The sequence below is a fragment of the Mauremys reevesii genome, linkage group 2, assembly GCF_016161935.1.
Source record: "Mauremys reevesii isolate NIE-2019 linkage group 2, ASM1616193v1, whole genome shotgun sequence".
Taxonomy (NCBI): domain Eukaryota; kingdom Metazoa; phylum Chordata; order Testudines; family Geoemydidae; genus Mauremys; species Mauremys reevesii.
In genome coordinates this window covers 7,256,975-7,266,460 of record NC_052624.1, presented here as the reverse complement: position 1 = coordinate 7,266,460, position 9,486 = coordinate 7,256,975, and the positions used below count along the sequence as shown (strand labels likewise).

General features: G+C 48.2%; 1 long non-coding RNA gene across 1 annotated transcript; it reads left to right on the top strand.

The window, feature by feature from the left end:
• Positions 1–360: 360 nt before the first annotated feature.
• Positions 361–7,354, top strand: LOC120398257. The gene is made up of 3 exons (XR_005594279.1): positions 361–480; positions 1,413–1,654; positions 5,778–7,354. It is a non-coding gene; the product is annotated as an uncharacterized LOC120398257 (long non-coding RNA).
• The last annotated feature ends 2,132 nt before the right edge of the window (positions 7,355–9,486 follow it).

Here is a 9,486-nt window from a genome sequence, read left to right as displayed (position 1 = left end):
TCCAGATTGAACAGAGACTGCAAAATCCGCAGGGAGGACCACACGGCAGGTGCAGGTAAAGAGCGAAGGACTGTTGTGTGACAGCTGGGGTTGCAAAGGGATGCCCTGGTAGCTTTACCTGGCGGAGTGCAAGCGCATGTGCACGGATGTGGTGGGAAGCAGTATGAGGACACGACAAGCAGACACAGAGGGGAAGCTGACTGTGGGGTTGCTTCATGAACAGGAGATCACAGCCAAGCGCGCCCGTAATGCGCTGGAAGGATTCGGGGTGTGGTTTTGCTCTGATGACATAATAATGTCCTGTTTGTTAAGTGTAGGCTCTAGAATGTGTTGCGATTTTATTGTCTAGGTAAGCCTTTGTCTCCCATGTTTCTGCTTGCTAACATTCAAATCCCTGTTCTTTGCTACATGATCTGACACTTGCTTTCTCTACAGACAAACCTACGGTGCTGTACGTTAAGCAGAGCTGTGGTCCAATGTGTAAGTAACTGGTCAGCTGGGGTGTGCCATTGCTTTGGGAACAGCGGGTCTGGTAATTGTGGGATGGCCCAGGGCAGCAGGGGCTGGGCATGACAGGGTGCTGGGAGGACTCGGGGACTAGAGCAGGCCTATCCATGCAGACAGACAGTGGAGCCGCATGGGCTGAGAGGGAAGTGCTTGTACAGCCTGTGGCTGGTGGAGCCCCGGCAATGCTTCCTGATTCTAAGGGCAGGTGGTAGCAAGGTGGACAAATTGGAGACAGTCCAGAGGAACTCAACAAAAAATGATTCAAGGTCTAGAGGACATGAGCTATGAGGGAAGATTGAAAAAACTGGGTTTGTTTAGTCTGGAGAAGAGAAGACTGAGAGGGGACATGATCACAGTTTTCAAGTACATAAAAGGTTGTTACAAGGAAGAGGGTGAAAAAAATGTTCTCCCTAACCTCTGAGGAGAGGATGAGAAGCAATGGGCTTAAACTGCAACAAGGGAGGTTTAGGTTGGACATAAGGAAAAATGTTCTAAGTGTCAGGGTGGTTAAACACTGGAATAAATTGCCTAGGGAGGTTGTGGAATCTCCATCATTGTTGAGGAATTTCCGTCATTGTCAAGTTTTAAGAACAGGTTAGACAAACACCTGTCAGGGATGCTCTAGCTATTACGTAGTCCTGTCTTGAGTGCAGGGGACTGGACTGGATGACCTCTTGAGGTCCCTTCCCAACCTACACTTCTATGGTTCTATGAATCCTAGGTGCCGCTGGGAAGCATGAGGGGGAAGAAGACATGATAGGACAAATGCAGCCTTAGTGTACGCAGCGACAATGCTAGTGGCAGCTTGTGCCAGGGCTGAACATCTTGCATTAACAGTGAAACATGAACCTTATTGAGCTCTGTGGGTTTCAAAACCTACCCATGGAACTAAATCTTTGGAACAGCTCCATGATGCTTTACCGACAGAGTGAATTCCTCACAGCAGAAAGTGCAGACCCCAACTTTTCCACCCAACGGGTCCAGCTGGACAGCAGCAGGGCACGCTACCCAACGCTGACCTCCCATCCTCATGACTCCAATTTGCGTCACAGCAGGAAGGCAGATTAGTCAGTCTCCACTGGCCATTCAGGCTTTGCCCTGTCCCAACTACAGCCAACTATGGGGACAACTGGAGCCAACCGCAGAGGTGGGTTTTTTTGGTTGCCAACAAATTGTTTTGCTTTTGCAAAGCATCCCAGGCCAGATCAGCTAAGTTACCAGCTGAGTGACTAAGGGGGACAGTGGAGTGATGTCCCTATGTGTAGAAGAGAAGATATTCCTCCTGTATGGGCTGACTTTCACATATTCCTCCTGTATGGGCTGACTCTCAAGGGAGACCCATGTGTACAATTCCAACCATACCTGCTTAAAAAAACCCAGCCCATCCCCTGTCCTGAGCCCTAGCTGAGCGCCTTAGCCATCCACCCACCCCTTATCTTCTCATCAGTGCAGTGAGAGAGCTAGTTTATCCTCCAACATGCCCCCCCACACCCCCCCAAACTCTTCTCACACTACTCGGGTAGGGATGCAAATTTTTCCCCACTGCTAGCTCCCCTACAGCCTCAGTACCTTGGGTCTCGGCTGCTGCCTCTCACTCTTCTTTCTCAGAGCAGCCTGTTCACTCTTGAGTTTGACTCCGGCCCCAGGGCCAGGTGGCGTCAGGTTTTTGTGGACAAGCCCTGTAACACACTGCGAGTGAAATCTGCTCTTCAGGGACTCTGCCCAGCCCCTGGTGCCAGCCCGGAGTCCTTGGCACACAACAATCCCGCTGTGGGGGCCAGATGGCAATACCTGAGCCATTCCACGAGAGCTGCAGCAGGTCCTGGGAAAATCATTAGGACGACAAAATGGGATGTGTAACAGGAGAGCCCAACAACATCCAACAGGTACTACACGTGCAGCCTGCAGGCAGGAAGGGGAGAGCTTGTCCGAATTAATCCCCATCCCTCCCCCGCTTCCCGCTGTGGGTTCACAGCCCAGCAACGGGACTGAGCCATGCGGGTTCTGCTTTGGCAGGAGAACACCCCTCCCGTCTCTGCTATCAACTTATCTTGTCCTCGGGCTGAAAGTGCTTCCATATGTTTTCTGTTGGCTGCGACCAATGCACCCCAAATGGCTACCCAAACATCTCATATCCACGAGCTAAACTCAGAGTTTAAACTGGTCCATTTTCTTTTCCTTTAAAAAAAAATGCAATCATATTATTTTACCAGTTATGGGCCTGATCTCTGGATGCATTTGCTCCAGCACGAGGTGGGTCTGACTCTGTTAATTTCAGTGGTGTTGTCCTGGACTAAAATTGGAGAATCGCAGTGGGGAATCAGGCCTTATATGTTTATTTTTAACCCGCCATTTTATCCCTGCTATACCACCCTGAGACTTGGCTGGCAGCCGGAGACGTTCCCTATCAGACATCCAAGGACAATCGATTCAGTTCAATGCAATGAGACTCTATTGGCCTGGCAGATGGCACAAGCCTAGACAAAGTGTGATGAGCGAGGTCGTCCATTAGAGGCAGATCAGAGTCGCTCAGGATGGGGCTCCGCTCTGCATTCAGGGTCCGACCCCTGTGTTCATTTGTCAGCAGTCTCCATTGCTGATGGGATGGCAGATCGCAAAGTACCGTCAGAACATCCTGGCCATCCATGGCCTTTCCCCTGGAAGGAGGCACAGTGTCCCCTCATTGCTTTCGGATGACAAGGCTTTTAGGGCTCCTGATAGGCGCAAGGGAACTGGCAATATGAGATTGTACTTCCAGATGGTCCAATTCTCGCCCTGCCCTGGCTCTTTCCCATTAATCTAGCAGAATAACAGTGCAACAAAGGGGACACAAAAGGCCCCTGGGAAATATCCACAGTGTAAGGCAGCTCCCCGGGATAGACAGAGCTGCTGCACTGGTCAGCACTGCCCGTTCCTGTGATTCCCCAGCACACAGGACATATAGCTGAAGCACATTGGTCTCGTAAGAACATAAGAACTGCCATAGTGGGTCAGACCAAAGGTCCATCCAGCCCAGCAGCCTGTCTGCCGACAGTGGCCAATGCCAGGTGCCCCAGAGGGAGCGAACCTAACAGATAATGATCAAGTGATCTCTCTCTTGCCGTCCATCTCCACCCTCTGACAAACAGAGACTAGGGACACCATTCCTTACCCATCCTGGCTATTAGCCATTAATGGACTCAACTAGGGGCGGCTCTAGACATTTTGCTGCCCCAAGCAGGGCAGCATGCCGCAGGGGGGCGCTTTGCTGGTCGCGGGGAGGGCGGCAGGCAGCTCCGGTGGACCTCCCGCAAGTGTGCCTGCGGAGGGTCCGCTGGTCCCACGGCTTTGGTGGGGCCTGGAGCCACCCCTGGACTTAACCTCCATGAATTTATCCAGTTCTCTTTTAAACCCTGTTATAGTCCTAGCCTTCACAACCTCCTCAGGTAAGGAGTTCCACAAGCTGACTGTGTGCTGTGTGAAGAACTTTCTTGTATTTGTTTTAAACCTGCTGCCCATTAATTTCATTTGGTGGCCCCTAGTTCTTATATTACGGGAACAAGTAAATAACTTTTCCTTATTCACTTTCTCCACACCACTCATGATTTTATATACCTCTATCATATCCCCCCTTAGTCTCCTCTTTTCCAAGCTGAAAAGTCCTAGCCTCTTTAATCTCTCCTCATGTAGGACCCGTTCCAAACCCCTAATCATTTTAGTTGCCCTTCTCTAAACCATTTCTAATACCAGTATATCTTTTCTGAGATGAGGTGACCACATCTGTACGCAGTATTCAAGATGTGGGCGTACCATGGATTTATATAAGGGCAATAAGATATTCTCCGTCTTATTCTCTATCCCTTTTAAAATGATTCCTAACATCCTGTTTGCTTTTTTGCTGCTGCACACTGCGTGGACGTCTTCAGAGAACTATCCACAATGACTCCAAGATCTTTCCTGATTAGTTGTAGCTAAATTAGCCTCCATCATATTGTATGTATAGTTGGGGTTATTTTTTCCAATGTGCGTTACACCTCTATCCCGATATAACGCAGGCCTCGGGAGACAAAAAAATCTCACTGTGTTTTAGGTGAGACCGCATTATATCGAACTTGCTTTGCGCCCCCATTCCTTGTTCCCTGACCGCCTCCAGAGACCCCCACCCCTACCCAACCCCTTTGCCCCCTTCCTGCTCCGACCCCTATCCACCGACCCCTGCCCCCCCCAAAAGGCACTCACTGGCAGTGGCAGGAAGCAGCACGGCCCCAGTCTGCTCCACTCCGTCACCTCCCAGCCCCGGCGCTCCGCTTCCCACTGCCGCTGAGTGTGGGGAGGTTGGGGAAAGGACGCCATCCCGCACTCACCTGCGGTAAGAAGCGGGATGATGTAGCCTCAGCCCCAGCTGTGTCGCTGGGGGGTGGCTGGGGAAAGGTCCTGCACTCAGCAGTGGTGGGAAGAGGAGCGATGCGGCCCCAGCCCACTCCACTCTGCCACCATCCAGCCCCGGCGCTCTACTTCCTGCTGCCAGTGAGTGTGGGGAGGTTGGGGAAAGGATGCCCCCCATACTCACCTGTGGCAGGAAGCAGAGCACTGGGGCTGGGAGCTGGCGGAGTGGAGCGGGCTGGGGCTTGGCTGCTCCACTTCCTCTGCTGCTGGTGAGTGCTGGGGGGATCCTTTTCCCCAAACCCCCTTCCCCGAGCGACAAGGCTGAGTCCAGGGTGAGGGAAGCAGATCTTTTTCCTGATTTGTTGTGGCTAAATTTGCCCCCATCATACTGTATGTATAGTTGGGGTTATTTTTTCCAATGTGCATTACTTTACATTTATCCACATTAAATTTCATTTGCCATTTTGTTGCCCAATCACTTAGTTTTGTGAGATCTTTTTGAAGTTCTTCACAGTCTGCTTTGGTCTTAACTATCTTGAGCAGTTTAGGATCATCTGAAAACTTTGCCACCTCACTGTTTGCCCCTTTCTCCAGATCATTTATGAATAAGTTGAATAGGGTTGGTCCTAGGACCAGTTCTCAATCCATGAAAGGATCTCCCTTCTCATCCCATGACAACTTAATTTACGTAAGAGCCTTTGGTGAGGGACCTTGTCAAAGGCTTTCTGGAAATCTAAGTACACTATGTCCACTGGATCCCCCTTGTTCACGTGTTTGTTGACCCCTTCAAAGAACTCTAATAGATTAGTAAGACGACATTTCCCTTTACAGAAACCATGTTGACTTTTGCCCAACAATTTATGTTCTTCTATGATTCTGACAATTTTATTCTTTACTCTCCACAGAGGACCATTGCAGCTGATCATAAGTTAGATCAGTCCCGAGGCTGCTCTAACATACACCAGGGGCTGGGCACATTCCCAGATGACCGGGCCATACAGGAGATGCAAAAGTTACTTAAAGCCATCTTTGGCCCCCTGCCCCTGTTCCTGTATGACATGTGACTCGGCCAGAATGGAGAATCAGACCCAAGCACTCCAGAGTTGCCCTGTTTGTCATCCGGTACAGCAGCCCCGCTCACCGCAAAGGGTGGGACCTGTGGTGTGCAGGAATGATTATGGACTTCGCAACAGAAGTTTTCTTTAGTGGCAGGAAAATATGCACGAGGTGGGCAGCATGAACGTTTCAAGGACACTCGTAAAAGCAACTCCAAAGCCACTGCAGCAAATATAAAACATCTGGGAGAGAGAGACTGAAAGTTGTGGTCGAGAGCCAGAGTTAGTCCATGGCAGAGATCTATGTCATCACACAGGGCCTGATCCAAAGCCCATTAAAAAATATGGAAAGATTCTCATTGGCTTCATTGGATTGGTCAGGCCTTTCTTGAATCCCTACTGTCAGTGCCCCATCATTCCCCACTGTCTGATTTCTAGTGCTTGGTCCAGCCCATTTTTTCAGCAGAGCTGGCCAGAAAACAAGAATTCCATTTCAGAAAATTGTCAAGGTTTCGGCATTAGGTTTTGTGCCACAACAGGACCAAATTAAGACCTTTCTAAAAAAAACCACCCACCCTAGTAATTAGGGCACTTGCCTGGGATGTGGGAAACCCTGATTCAAACCCCTGCTTGGCCTGATTTGAAACAGGGACTTGAACCTGTGTCTTCCACATCCCAGCAGACTGCTCTAACAAGCTGTAGGGTCAGACTCTCCCATTAGAGAGATGTTGCACTTTGTGTAAGTTTAATTGGGCAAGAAAGCAATGCTGATTCTATAGCCCGGTGATTTGGGCATTCAACTGGGAGAGCCAGTCTCAGGTCTCTCCTCTGAAACAGGCAGGAGGGACTAACGTATCCCAAGTGAATATCCTACCCACTAGGCTATCAGCTATTCCGGTCCCAGTCTCTCCACCTGAGAAATCCTCCCGAGTGAGGCACAGGGGACAATTCCACAGAGCAGTGCTTCATGGCTCACAAAGGAGGTGGGAATCACCTGTGTGGTCTCTCTGGGGTCCATCCCCCACATACACGGGTTCAGTTGTGCTTCCGGTCTAGCACGGCCACACAAAGAGGGGCAGGTCTCTCCCCTCCTTAGCCACTAAACACATCCATAAAACGACCTGTTGACTCTGGTTTTCTGAGCGCTTGGAGTCAGGCAAAGGACCACCAACAATCTGCAGCAAATAATGTCGAATATATGGTCGAGAAAGGACTGTTTTGTAGCAGTGCGTAAGCTCTTTATGTTCTTGGGAAAAGCCAACATAAAGCATTTTTATTGCAATAATAAAACTTGAGACTCGTATGTGGTCGAAAGAAGGAAGCAAGGGGGAGGCTGTGGCAATTGCTTCTACAAAATTACTACATGGGACAACAGAGGAGAGAAGTATCAATGGGATCAGATGAGACACTGCATGGGAAAAAGCACCAGAGAATGCTCAGGTGTTCACACCTATGGGAGGGGTCAGTTATGCAGACCCTTCTATGCATGGAACTCACATCAAAGCCAATAGGAGTGGTTGGGTGATCACCAGCTCTTGGGATTTTATAGCTGCTTTATTTTTTCCCGGGTGTCTTTCTTTAAAAAAATAAAAAAGAAGAAAATTTGCTACCCCGGAGCATGGATCTGAGAGTCAATAAATGCCTTTCTCAGCTGCTTTCATAATGTACCGGAGGACTTTGTATTTGGAATACAGGCCTGTCATTAATCATGTAGTGCATGTCAAAGACATGCATGTAGGAGTGAGGAGCAGAGCAGAGCAGGGTGGTGGAGTGATGGTACTTGTGATGAGGTCCGTATGGTTGGGATGCTGGGTGTGAGAACACGGTGAAACTGGTTCACAGTTTGAAGGTGGAAGGCAGCTGGGGTGAAAGTGAACATGAAATGATAACGTTCATGATTCTACGGAATGGTAGGAGGGAAAACAGCAGGATGGAGGTAATGGACTTCAAGCAAACTCAGAGAATTGATAGGTAAAGATCCCGTGGGGAGCAAGTCTAGGGGAAAAAGTGTTCGGGAGAGTTGACAGTTTTTTAAAGACATTATTAAAGGCACAAGAACAAACTATCCCAATTCATAGGAATGATAGATAGTACGGTAAGACTGCCCTGGCTTAATCTCCAGTGACCTGAAACTCCAAAAAGAGTCCTACAAAAAGTGGGAACTAGGTCTATGAAGGATGAGTATAAAACAAACACAACACAAGCCTGTAGGGACAAAACTAGAAAGGCCAAGGCACAAAACAAGATTAAACAAGCTAGGGACATCAAGGGTAACAAGAACACATTTGACAAATACATTAGAACCAAGAGGAAGACCAAGGAGAGGGTTGGCCCATTTCTCAATGAGGAGGGGAACACAACAACAGAAAATGTGGCAGTGACTGAAGGGCTGAATGCCTTTTTTGTCATTTCTCACCAAAAAGGTTAGCAGTGATCAGATGACTAACATTGTGAGTATCTGTGCAAGTGGGATAGGATCTGAGGCTAAAAGAGGGAAAGAACAAGTTAAGAATTACTTAGACACATTAGACATCTTCATGGCAGCAGGGCCTGACCAGATACATCCTGGAATACTTAAGGAACTAGCTGAAGAGATCTCTGAGTCATTAGTGATGATCTCTGAGAACTCATGGAGGACGGGAGAGATTCCAGAGGACTGGAAAAGGGAAGCTATAGCACCTTTCTATAAAAAGGGGAATAAGGACACCCCAGGGAATGATAGGCCAGTCCATTTAACTTTGGTACCCAGAAAGATAAAGGAGCAGATAATCAATCAATCAATTTGTAAACACCTAGAAGATAAGGTGCTAAGTAACAGTCAACACTGAATTGTCAAGAACAAATCATGTTAACGTAATATCCTTCTTTGATGGAGTAACAAGCCTTGTGGATGGAGGGAAGCAATAGATGTGATATACCTCAACTTTAGTAAGACTTCTGATATTGTCTCACATCACTGCCTCATAAGCAAACTAGGGAAATATAGCTGGAAGTGCATATTAAGTGTGGTCCTGCAGGGATCTGTCCTGCATCTGGTTCCATTCAATATCTTCATAAATGATTTGGATAATGGCATAGAGAGCACACTTATAAAGTCTTTGTATGAAAACCAAGCTAGGAGGCGTTCCAAGCACTTTTGGGGACAGGTTTAGAATTCAAAGTGATCTTTGCAATGGTCTGAAATACATAGGATGCCATTCAATAACGAGAAATGAAAAGTACTACACTTCGGAAGGCACAGTCAGTGACACACATACAAAATAGGAAATGCCTGCCTAGGAAGGAATACTGCAGAAAAGCATCTGGGGGTTAGAGTGGCTCCCAAACTAAAGATGAGTCAACAGTGTACACTGTTGCAAAAGGAGAGCATGTCGTTCTGAGAGGTATTGTCAGGAATGTTGCACGCAAGACCTGAGATGACTATAACAGGGTTCAAAAAAGCACTAGAGAAGTTCATGGAGGATAAGTCTGTCGATGACTATTAGCCAGGATGGGCAGGGATGCAAAACCAGAAGTAATTGTTCCACTCTATTCAGCAATAATAAGGCCTCAACTGCAG